The following is an 11,030-nucleotide window of genomic DNA, read 5'->3' as shown; positions in this document are numbered from 1 at the left end:
GAGGCTTCATCACGGAGTCCTGTCGTGCTCCCCGACGGCTCACGAGAGAGGCGAAGCAGCTCCGTCGTCCGGTCGCTGAGCGGAGTTCGGCGTGATGCGAGTGGACCCCCTAAAACACACCATAATGGACACTTACAGTTACACCATCAAGAGAGACTTGAGCAACAGCAACTGATTCTGTCCACCAATCAACGCTCACCTTGTTTGCTTCACCTTGGCTGCCGCTATCCAGCCATGCTTCCTAAAAACAAATGCAAAGAACAGCGCTGTAACACAGCCACCATTTACGCTGCCCCTCTGAAGACAAACGGTGACTGACCTGCATGGGGCAGAGCCCCTCACCTGGAATGGGGCCCTCTGCCATGGATCTAATCCATCCGCAGCTTAAAGAGAGTTAGCACAAAAGTCAGAGCGCTGCAGGATAACTTAAAAGCTCCAGGCATCTTGTGCTCATCTAGAAATACCCTCTACGCTCCAACTACACCCTACACTGCAAAATTCAAGTCCCCAAGACATGTCCTATTACTCCTACACCCAGGCTACGCAGCAGGGCAGAGCAGCGCAGGGCCAAACACACACCAACACCCGTGACACAGGACACCACAAACGAGAAGGACGCAACAGCGAGAGAAAAGGCTCGGCAAGATGAATGATCCAGAATGACTAAGGATCAAGAAAATGTGAAAGCAGGCGATCGAGGTAAGACCGATGGTGAGCCGATGAGGCTCGAAGAACCCAGCAGCAAGAAGACGCCAGCAGAACTGCTTCGTCCGAGAACCGCAAAGATGGATGCCCGAGAAACCTACGGTCAGATACCTCGACCTAGCTCGGCCTTCTTACGAGGCCTAATCCGCCATAAGGGATCACTGCTGTGCACAGCTGCCAGTACAGCTCAGAACAAGACCTGAAAAGACCTGGGACCGGATGCTTCTGAAGAGAGATGCGATTCTGATGTGCGTGCGAGGTCCCGAGTGTCAAAGGTGCCGAGCTGAGGAATAGGGAGGTATTAAGAACGATGCCTGGTGTTTCCAAGAGGCTCCTTGAAGAGCTAAGGCAGAAGACATTGCATGTGAGACGCCCAAAAGACACAGAGTGCACAACAGACAAGTGACTCCACATGGCCTGGGACTGCTCTGCCCTGCACAGTTCAGCACTTCGATCAAGTGAGACTTTCCCTTTAGGTCCCTAAGGGGCCACATCTTGGCCATCCCAGACTGCAAATCTGACTCAAAAAACCCTCCTGCTGACTCCTGACTGGCCACCCCGCTTTCAGCCCCCTCTGTGGCTCACAGCCCTCCACTTATCTCTTTGATGTCTGGGAACGCCAATCGGCATCGGGTGCAAAACGAGGCCGCCTCGCCCTTGAGGAATTTCCCACTGGTACCGGGCTGTCGTCTCTCAGGCGGCTACAATAAAGGAAACCAAATGTGAACACAAGGCCTTGGCAGCACAATTACCAACACCTGCCCCTTTGCTACTCACTGTCTTCTACGAATGCCTGGGTCATTGAATAATAGATTTAGCAACGCTCAGAGGCTCAAACTTGCAGAGCCAAAGTCCTCATCGCGTTTTTGGGGCAGTGACCACTCACCAGAGCAGGACACAGATCCCATGGTGGGCATATCCTGTTAATAAAAAACCCAGGGGAATCCACAACCCCACTGCTGCTTTCTGCCTCGCCTAGCCTTCAGCTTACTGCCTGCACCTCTCAGGAGTTCTGGCACTGTCCTGCATTAGGGTTGCTGCCGGCACCTACTCTCAGAAAAACAGGGGTGTTGGGAGGGATGCTGTGAGGGCAGGTATATCTGTATTCTAACTTGTATCCCTGGCTATAGCCCTTATTTTCACTCTGTGCTCTCTAGCCCTTGAGTCCTTTCCCTCTCAAGTCCTCCCTCAGGCTCTGTGTGTCACTATCAAGTGCCCCTGCTGAACCCTACTTCTCGAGAACCCTACGCTTGCAGCCGAGGACGCGCCTTTACCGTTAGGGTCCCAAGAGTTGTCCCGCAAGCGAGACACATCATCCACAGTTTGCCCTTCCTATCCGAAGCATGGCCCTGAGTCAGGGCAGAGGCTGACAGAGCTGAAGAGCTCTTTGCGGTGGCAATGGCCACGAAGCCCAGCCGACCGTCGCCTCGAGCGGGGACAGGCAGCAATCCCCGGCTGCGGAGAGACAGACGATTGCAGGGTGGGCTGGGGCGGGAAACCCCCGGTTATACTCAACCCTGTCGGATGCTGCTCCCCACTATCACTTCCTGCCTCACCCTAGCCTTAGGGTTACTGCCTGCACTTCTCACGAGTTCTGGCATTGTCCTGCATTAGGGTTGCTGCCAGCACCTACTCTCAGAACAACAAGGGTTGGGAGGGGCTGCTGTGAGGGCTGATATATCTGTATTCTAACTTGTAGCCCTTATTTTCACTCTGTGCTCTCTAGCCCTTGAGTCCTTTCCCTCTCAAGCCCTCCCTCAGCCTCTGTGTGTCACTGTCAAGTGCCCCTGCTGAACCGTACAACCTGCAACTTGGGTTCCTCCTAGGACACGGATCCCAGGGTGGGCCAGGCATCCCCTGGTGCACCCTAACCCTGTGCACTCCTGAAGATAGCTGACACCACAAAGCTCGCTAGAACACGGAGAGGGGTCAGAACTGTCCTGGCCAGGGAAGGCTCCAACGAGGCTGAGGAGAAATGCTCTCCCTTTACTTCCAAATGGTCCATCCCTCTACAGCCCTCTCGTCTCAGCTAACTTTAAATTGCCTCCTAGAACAGAAAAAGTTTTTCCTCTGCTCCTGACCACCAGCCCCAACACTTATCTTTCAGGAGATGAGTAGACAAAATCCATTCTTGATTGAAAAGAACGCATCAGGACCGTCAACATCGAGACATTCTCTGTGTCCGCTTCGGTGCTGCCGTATCCAAAATCAGCTCTGCACCTCCACAGGGCACCTAGGACCATGAAAATGAAAATGTGACGATCCCCTCCAGAAGAATAATCCCCAGGTCTCCTCCACACTGCTGTCCTGGCTCATCTTAGATCTACATTCGACTCCAGAGGCTGCCCGGAGGATACCTGCAAAATGAAAAGGTACATGCTTAACCCCTTGCCCAGGAGCGACCCTGCCTAAATGCCCCCTCACCTGCTCTCCTCCGTTCCTTGGCATGCCTAGGGCAGCAGCAGCACCTGCAAAGAAATCAAGCAAAAATGCATGCTGAAACAGTGTGAAACAGCAACCTCCCCAGTCCAACTAAGGTATGCCACAAGTGTACCTTAAGCTTACACCCATCTGGCCTCTGGCATCCAGGGCTGGGACATCCAGCAAGTGAACCAACTAAAATAAAAAAACAACAGTGGATGCTTAGAGCTGCACCAGAAATTAAGACCTGAGCAATAAAAACTGCTTCTATCCACCAGTCACTGCTCACCTTGCTTCATTGACCTTTACTGCCAATACCCAGCTTTAGTACCTAAAAATAAACACAAAGAACAATGCTGCAATGTAGCCACCATTCACACCTCCCCTGCCAAGACCAACACCAACCAACCTTCTTCTTCAGGCAGTGGAGGAGGAGAACACCCTCACCCAGGATGGGGCCCTCTGCCACAGATTTAATCCATCTGCATCTGAAAGTCAGTACAAAAGTCAGAGCACTGCAGGATAACTTAAAACCTCCAGGCATCTTGTGCCCACCTAAAAATACCCTCTACGCTCCCACTACACCCTACACTGCAAACTTCAAGTCCCCGGGACATGCCCTATTACCCCTACACCCAGGCTACGCAGCAGGGCAGAGCAGCGCAGGGCCAAACGCACACCAACACCCGTGACACAGGACACCACAAACGAGAAGGACGCAACAGCGAGAGAAAAGGCTTGGCAAGAAGAAGGACCCTGAGGGCCGAGAGAATGCGGAAGGAGATGACCGAGGTAAGACCGATGTAGAGCCGATGACGCTCAAAGAACCCGGCAGCAAGAAGACGCCAGCAGAACTGCTTCGTCCGAGAACCGCAAAGATGGATGCCCGAGAAACCTACGGTCAGATACCTCGACCTAGCTCGGCATTCTTACAATGCCTACTCCGCCACAATGGATCATTGCGGTGCACAGCTGTCAGTACAGCTCAGAACAAGACCTGAAAAGACCTGGGACCGGATGCTTCTGAAGAGAGATGTGATTCTGATGTGCGTGCGAGGTCCCAAGTCAAAGCCACCGAGCTGAGGAATAGGGAGGTATTAAGAACGATGCCTGGTGTTTCCGAGAGGCTCCTCGAAGGGCTAAGGCAGAAGATATTGCATGTGAGACGCCCAAAAGACACAGAGTGCACAACAGACAAGTGACTCCACATGGCCTGGGACTGCTCTGCCCTGCACACCTCAGCACTGTGATCAAAACGGAGACTTTCCCTCGATGTGGCCTAAAGGGTCACATCTGGGCCATCCCGGTCTGCAGAGCTGACTCCAGACCCCTCTCCGCGAGTTCCCACCCGGCACCCTGCTTTCATCCCCTCTGTGGCTCATAGCCCTCCACTTATCTCTGGGACTTCCGGGAACGAGAATCTGCGTCGGGTGCAAAGGAAGGCCGTCCTGCCCTTGGGGAATTCCCTGCTGTCCCCGGGCTGCTGTGTCTCAGTCAGCTCTCACAAAGAAAACCAAACATCAGGGCACGGTCTCAGCAGAGCTGTTTGCCGCTCTGTAAGGGGGTCTCAATGTAATACGAGCAGAGCAGCTGGAACACACAAACAACAATGGATGCTTAGAGTTACACCAGAAACACCACTGCCCTAACCACACAAATACATGAACTTTGAAAAAGAAAACTCAAAAAAAATTGCACCAAAAAAAGCCAACTCTGATGACCCATAATCAAACTACTAAATATAATGAAAATAATACCTCGTCCAATTCCTTTAAAAAAACTCAAATATACATCCAGAACCTCCCCAAACTTAAAAAGGCCTGTCTCTAACCAAACAAAAAGCAAAATCCCATGTGTTTTGAAATACATAAACATATTAACCTAACACATCAGAACCACAGAAATTTAAATCCCAGTCAACACTAGTATGCCATATACAATAATCCCATCACTACATACAAAATCAAAATCCACTTCTATTACTAACACAGCAAAAAAAATCACAACTGTTAACTGTAATAAAACCTAAAAAAACTAACTAAAAATAAAATTTAAAAGTCCCACTGTAACTAAAGTGCCAAAACCCCTCAAACATTTAAAATAACTACTACAAAAAGGCCCTCTACCCACCACACCACCAACATCACATAAAACAAATAAATTACTCTCTTCATACAGCACACCCACATAAAAAAGCCTAAATGTCCCTAAAATCTTTCAAGTAATCACAAATTAACCCCCCAAAAAATCTTTATTACCATTAACAAAAAAAAACCAAAAAATGAACACAAACTAAAAAACTCCACCATACAAACAAAGAACACTAGAGTCTTTTCACTAACAATTCTTATCACATCATAAAAATAGAACAAAAACTGGAAACAACCATAGAGAATTCCACACAGCAAATCACAAAAACTAGCAGAAGATATAAATCAATCCAACTTGCTGAACTCAAAACTGACCTACAACTGACCCTAAACACAACTAAAAAAACCTACACTAACTCATAAATAATAACCACTACTCTATAAAATAACTAAAAAACCCAAACTAATTAACAACATGAAAAAATCTAAACTAGTAAACAGTGTCGCTGTGCGTGTTTTCCTAAACCCCAGGGCACGCAGCGACATTCAGGGGTGCGACACCTTCCCCCGGGGAGCTCTCACTTCCCCACCGGGACTCTGGTTCAGCCAGTCTATGCGCGCAGAGACAAAGTGAAGACGAGACGGGTCTTGGGGTAAACTAAGGAGATTTATTACAGGTATAACTGAAGCATAACAACTAAAAGCTGGACCCCAAAGACCGGGGGCACGTGTCCTCCCGTGCGTTTTATAGACAGGGCAATACAAAGCAAGCAACCAATGAAAATGCACTCAGGGAGGGGTTTAGGGCAGGGAGTACAGAACAAAATCCAATGGGAATAGCAGAAGCAGTGTGATGATATGAAACAGCAAATGATATATCGATTTAAGAAAGACTGGCAGGGAAAGCTCTAGAAATAGAGGCAGGGGCACAGAGGATTGACACCTAACAGTATGTATAATTTAAATCATAACACACAAATGAAATAGAAAGCTAGCTTGAAAACTTAGAGTAGAAAATCCACACCGCAACAAAACAGGAATGTCACTACCCCAAAAAACTACCTAAAAAATCCACCATATCACTGCCATGTTTGCAAAAATAAAACAAATAAGACCCACCAAAACAACAAACAAATCATGCCGCAAATATAAAAATATCACAAATAAACTTAACAACACCAAAAATATTATTCCTAATTCAATAAACCCATAATGCCTCAAACCATCCAAACAAAAAAATCACCTATATATACACACAAAACCAAAAGATCAATTTAACCATGAACAGTATCTCCCAAATTATCTGAACCTATCAAACATATACTGCAACCAAATAAACCAAATGAATAAACCCTTGCAATAAAAGAAACAATAATCCAACCACATGTATTAGAAAATCCTAACAAATTAACTACATCACACTACCTCAAACCAACCAAAACACTACATACTCACCGCAATAACAATAAACACCACTAAATGACTGAAAGCAGACCCTGTACCTCATATTACATCCCATTACACCATGGTAAGCCTTAGAAAGCATATCCTTTAACATATCATACCCCATAAAAAAAAACAAACAACAAAACCCAGTCTAAAAAAAAAAACATGATCAACACCTGAAGTAAGAAATACAACATTAAATAAATAGACCGTATCCCTTATCATACACCATCAACAAACAAAATAAATCTACACAGTGAAATAGTAAAAACCACCTTAAAAAAACTAAACAGAAAAAACTTTTAAATATTAAAAGCTGCATCCAACAAAACACCCAAATCTCCATCACCCAAGCCAGCCCTACCCAATCTGAATCCCTACATACAATAAATAAAAACAAAACCTCAATAACATTTATCAGAAGTCTATTTAAAAAGCTACTCGAATTAATTCTATCTCAAATACAAACAAACTCATCCATTAAGTTATCTTCACTCAAAAACTAAATTACATCTAATAAATACAACCAAAAAATAAAGCAAAACACTATATACCACCAAAAACCATAATATTTAATAAAAACCACATTTAAATACTACTATTCATTAAAATCCTAGGCAAAGGGGGGTTTTCACCAATTTAAACACAGACAATAACAAAACAGGAGTTTCTTCCCTCAATTTAAACTTCCTTTGTCCTCATAACCCCCATTTTTTTCAGGGGCAGCAGGGAGGGATTAGCAAGATAAAATTGAAAAGCAAAAGGTGAAAGTCCCCTGTACAAACCCACACTGGCTCACCGGCTGCTGCCCCGTCTAGCACAAAGGTTTGCCCCCCAGCACCTCCTTCAAGCAAAGCCCCACACCCAAGTGCATCCAGTTGCTCCCCCAGACCCAATGAGAGGCTCTCACCATCACTCCATGAGACATGCCTGGGAGGCCACCATAAGCCTCTCTCTTCCAGCAGCTCCATGCGGAACTGAGCTGAGGCACCCCCTCTTAAAGCAGCCTCGGGAGGACCCGCCCCCTCATCATCGTTACAGCACCCAGCTGTCTTTGTTCCCTGTCCTCATCATTCTCATAGCTGACACCTGTGGCTGCTGCCGCTCTGAGTGTGAGGGCAGGGGGGACTTGCTGCTCATTCCCTAGACAGTTCACTGTCAGCACTTGACACACTGGGGCACCAGACTTTCCTTGCTATGGATAAGGATCCCTCTTCTCCTGCAAGTGCCCAAGGCTGAAATTTGGATTCCACCTCCAAAATTCTGTGTGTGAAGTTCATCATTCCTAAGGAAGTTCCTAAGGAAATTCCCCAGCAATCATTAGCCTTCATTTACAATTTTTCCTTTGGAATCATTACTAGCTTGTCTGTCTGTAGAAGCATTTCATTGAGAGTTCAGGAGCTGGGTTGGCTTGTTTATGATCTAGCTGATAAGCCCAGGCTAAATCCAAACAGCCAGAATGACAGGGAAATATGGAGACAGTTTATAAATACTGCTCCCCTCGCGTGCAACTTAGTTCTTCATTGCACAAGGGGCAAGTATGGAATTCAGATGTTCTCTGCATATCTCCAGCTCAGACACTTCCACATCTGCAGCAGTGCCTCACAGAGCCCCGGCCCCACCCCGAGCCCTCCCCGCCCTGCCCGAGTTGTAGGTGGGACCATCGCCCGCGGCCCCGCCCCTCTCCTCCGGGCCGGCCCCGCCCCTCTCCTCCGGGCCGGCCCCGCCCCTCTCCTCCGGGCCGGCCCCGCCCCTCTCCTCCGGGCCGGCCCCGCCCCTCTCCCCCGAGCCGGCCCCGCCCCTCTCCCCCGAGCCGGCCCCGCCCCTCTCCCCCGGGCCGGCCCCCCCTCACACTGGAGCCCAGCCCGGGCTGCTCCCGGGCTGGGCGGAGCTCGGGGCACTGAGGCAGAGCCGGGAGTGGGACTGGGGGTTTCTCGTTCGGCTCCTCTCGGTGTCGGCTGGGGGTCCCGAGAGCAGCCGCCTCTCCCCCGGCGGGCGGGCTGTGCGTCTGGGGGCCGGAGCACCGGGGCGGCGTTGGGGCCGGGACTGGGACCGGGATGGCGGCGGGCGGCAGGAGCCGCTCCGGGCCGGGCACTGGGGCCGAGCCGCTCTTGATCCGCCCGCAGCCGGGGCTGTGCTGGGGCATTGGGGAAAAAGAAATCTGTGGCACAGCTCATTTCCTCTCCCAGCTTGGCTTCTGTGTGATCGTCTGCGACTCCACCTGCTCCCCTGGGCTTTTCAACCCGTGCAGCTGGAATGACCTGCCCGCTTCTAAGCACGACAAACAATAATGGGACAGCTCTCTGCATCAGGCAGTGGAGCCTCGCTGCAGTGTCCCAAAGGTGCAGCAGTGCCCAGCATCTCTGGCTGCAATTTGAGGCGTCCCAGCGTAGCCCCTCTCTGGTGTTCCTCTGGAGCTGACACTTCCCAGCCTCCCTGACCAGGGTTTGGGGGTCTCAGCACAGGCCCCTAGCACATCCTGCTGCTTCTTCAAGTCCTGTTGAACCAGGAGGATTTTTGGGAGGTAGAGGCACCCAAAGCCAGCAGAACTGGCCTAAACCCCTTTTTGGGGAAATCTCTCTTCTTTCTTCCTCACCGAATTCCCACTGTCAAAACCCAGCCTGAGGCTCAGCTCCCCATCCCCTCAATCTCTCCAAGGAATTGGGCTTGGATTTCCCAATCCAGCAGAGTGGGAATGCTGCTGTCCTTACTGGATATCCAAATTGCAGTAATTGCTTAAGAAATAATTGAACGACATTAAAGGAATGAAGAGAAAATAAATCAGAGCTGCCAGCCCCAAGGGCCGTCCAAGGGATTCTCAAACCCCTTATCAATGATATGCTTTAATTAAACAACTCAAACCAAGTAACATCACATTGATACAGTAAGATTCTTTTTCATTGACTTATAGATCAATATTGCACAGGGTAAAACCCTTCTAAAGCCGGAAACTCTTTTAAGAGATATGCAGGGCACAGCTGCAGAGAGTGTCGTGGGATTCAGGGGAAAAACCCCAAAGTTTTCAGTCTTTAGCATCTTCCACTGGGTTGTCATTGACAGCAAACACGGCTTCAGCCTTGGGAAGACATGGAGAGTCAGAGATTTTGCAGATCCTGGTCTCACCTCAGCCTTTTAGCAGCTACAGTCTGCAAGGAGAGAGAAGAAAATGGGTCAGAATGGACAGCCTACTTCCAGAAAATCATCCCAATTCAGAAAGCGTTAAGTAGAGCTGTAACAATCTCTCCAAGGTCCATTTCCCTGCCCACTGAGGGCTCTAAGTTGAAGCACAGGCTGGACCTGCTGTGGGCAGACTTGCAAAGCCCACAAGTAAAAGCTACTGGGCCAATTCCATTAAACATTCCAAAATCAAGCTCCTGGGATGCGACCATCTCTTCTGTCACCTTCAAACATCCAGAAGGAGCTCTCTTGCAGTTGAGCAGCATTCAAAAACTTGTTAGAGCAGAAACTGCCTCACAAATTACACTGGAGTAATGTAGGCTCCTCTGGCAGATATGTCAATAACAAAATGGTGTAGTTACCTGAACAGAAAGGGATGTAAGACCCATTACTACGGGCTAAACTGGAGCACTACTTCAAACTGGGGCAGTGAAGATGGTGGGTAGGAGCTTTTCTAAGAGATGCGGTGCCTACCAGTGGGGCAGAGTGGGGAAATTCATTCTGAGTTTTTGGAGAAAACTTTAAATCTCACAGTAGTAATGCTAAGCAGTGTTGGGTAACAAAAAAACCAAAACAAATCCCAAACCCAAAGAAAGGGCTCAAACCTGATCTCAGCAATTCTTTCCATTCGATTCTCTCCTCGCTCCTTTCATCCTGTGAAAGCTCACCCGGCTCTAACATTCTCTGTCCACACAGTAACTCTTTCCAGCCTTGGTCAGTGTCAGAGCCACACACTCAGCTTTGGCTGGACAACCTTCAGCTTCCACAGTCCACTTCCTCAGGCTGTTCGCTCCCAACTCTTCCGACCTGCAGTCACAAGATTTTAGTAGAGCAAAACATCAACTTGATTTACCATGATTAATTTGTGATTAATATTTCAAGATAAAGTTACAGCAAAAGCATTAAGTCCATTTCCACAGGAGGCAGAAGAAACATGGCTAAAAGTTAAATGAAGATCTAGAGAAGTGAATCGGAACTAACTAGAAACATCATATCAAATTTCTGAGACAGAAATAGGAACCTAATGCTGTGCTTGATAAACAGAAAATGCTAACTACCAAGAAAACTGAAGGAAAAGTGGCTAAAAGTCTTGCAGAGCACAAGACAGCAATTACAGGAAGCAGTCCAGTACATGTTACAATGCACTGAATTGCTCTGGGTGGAATAAGCTGTTCTGCAGAAACCATTGAA

The 11,030-nt window shown here is 48.4% G+C and overlaps 1 long non-coding RNA gene across 1 annotated transcript; it reads right to left on the bottom strand.

Moving 5' to 3' along the window:
- Positions 1-9,428: 9,428 nt before the first annotated feature.
- Positions 9,429-11,011, bottom strand: LOC134546456 (uncharacterized). The gene is made up of 2 exons (XR_010079174.1): positions 10,445-11,011; positions 9,429-10,201 (listed from the first exon to the last, which is right to left on the bottom strand). It is a non-coding gene; the product is annotated as an uncharacterized LOC134546456 (long non-coding RNA).
- Positions 11,012-11,030: the final 19 nt, after the last annotated feature.

Source organism: Prinia subflava, unplaced genomic scaffold, assembly GCF_021018805.1.
Source record: "Prinia subflava isolate CZ2003 ecotype Zambia unplaced genomic scaffold, Cam_Psub_1.2 scaffold_89_NEW, whole genome shotgun sequence".
In the NCBI taxonomy this organism is placed as follows: domain Eukaryota; kingdom Metazoa; phylum Chordata; class Aves; order Passeriformes; family Cisticolidae; genus Prinia; species Prinia subflava.
Note: the sequence above shows the minus strand (reverse complement) of the source record. Positions and strands in the feature narration are given on the sequence as shown.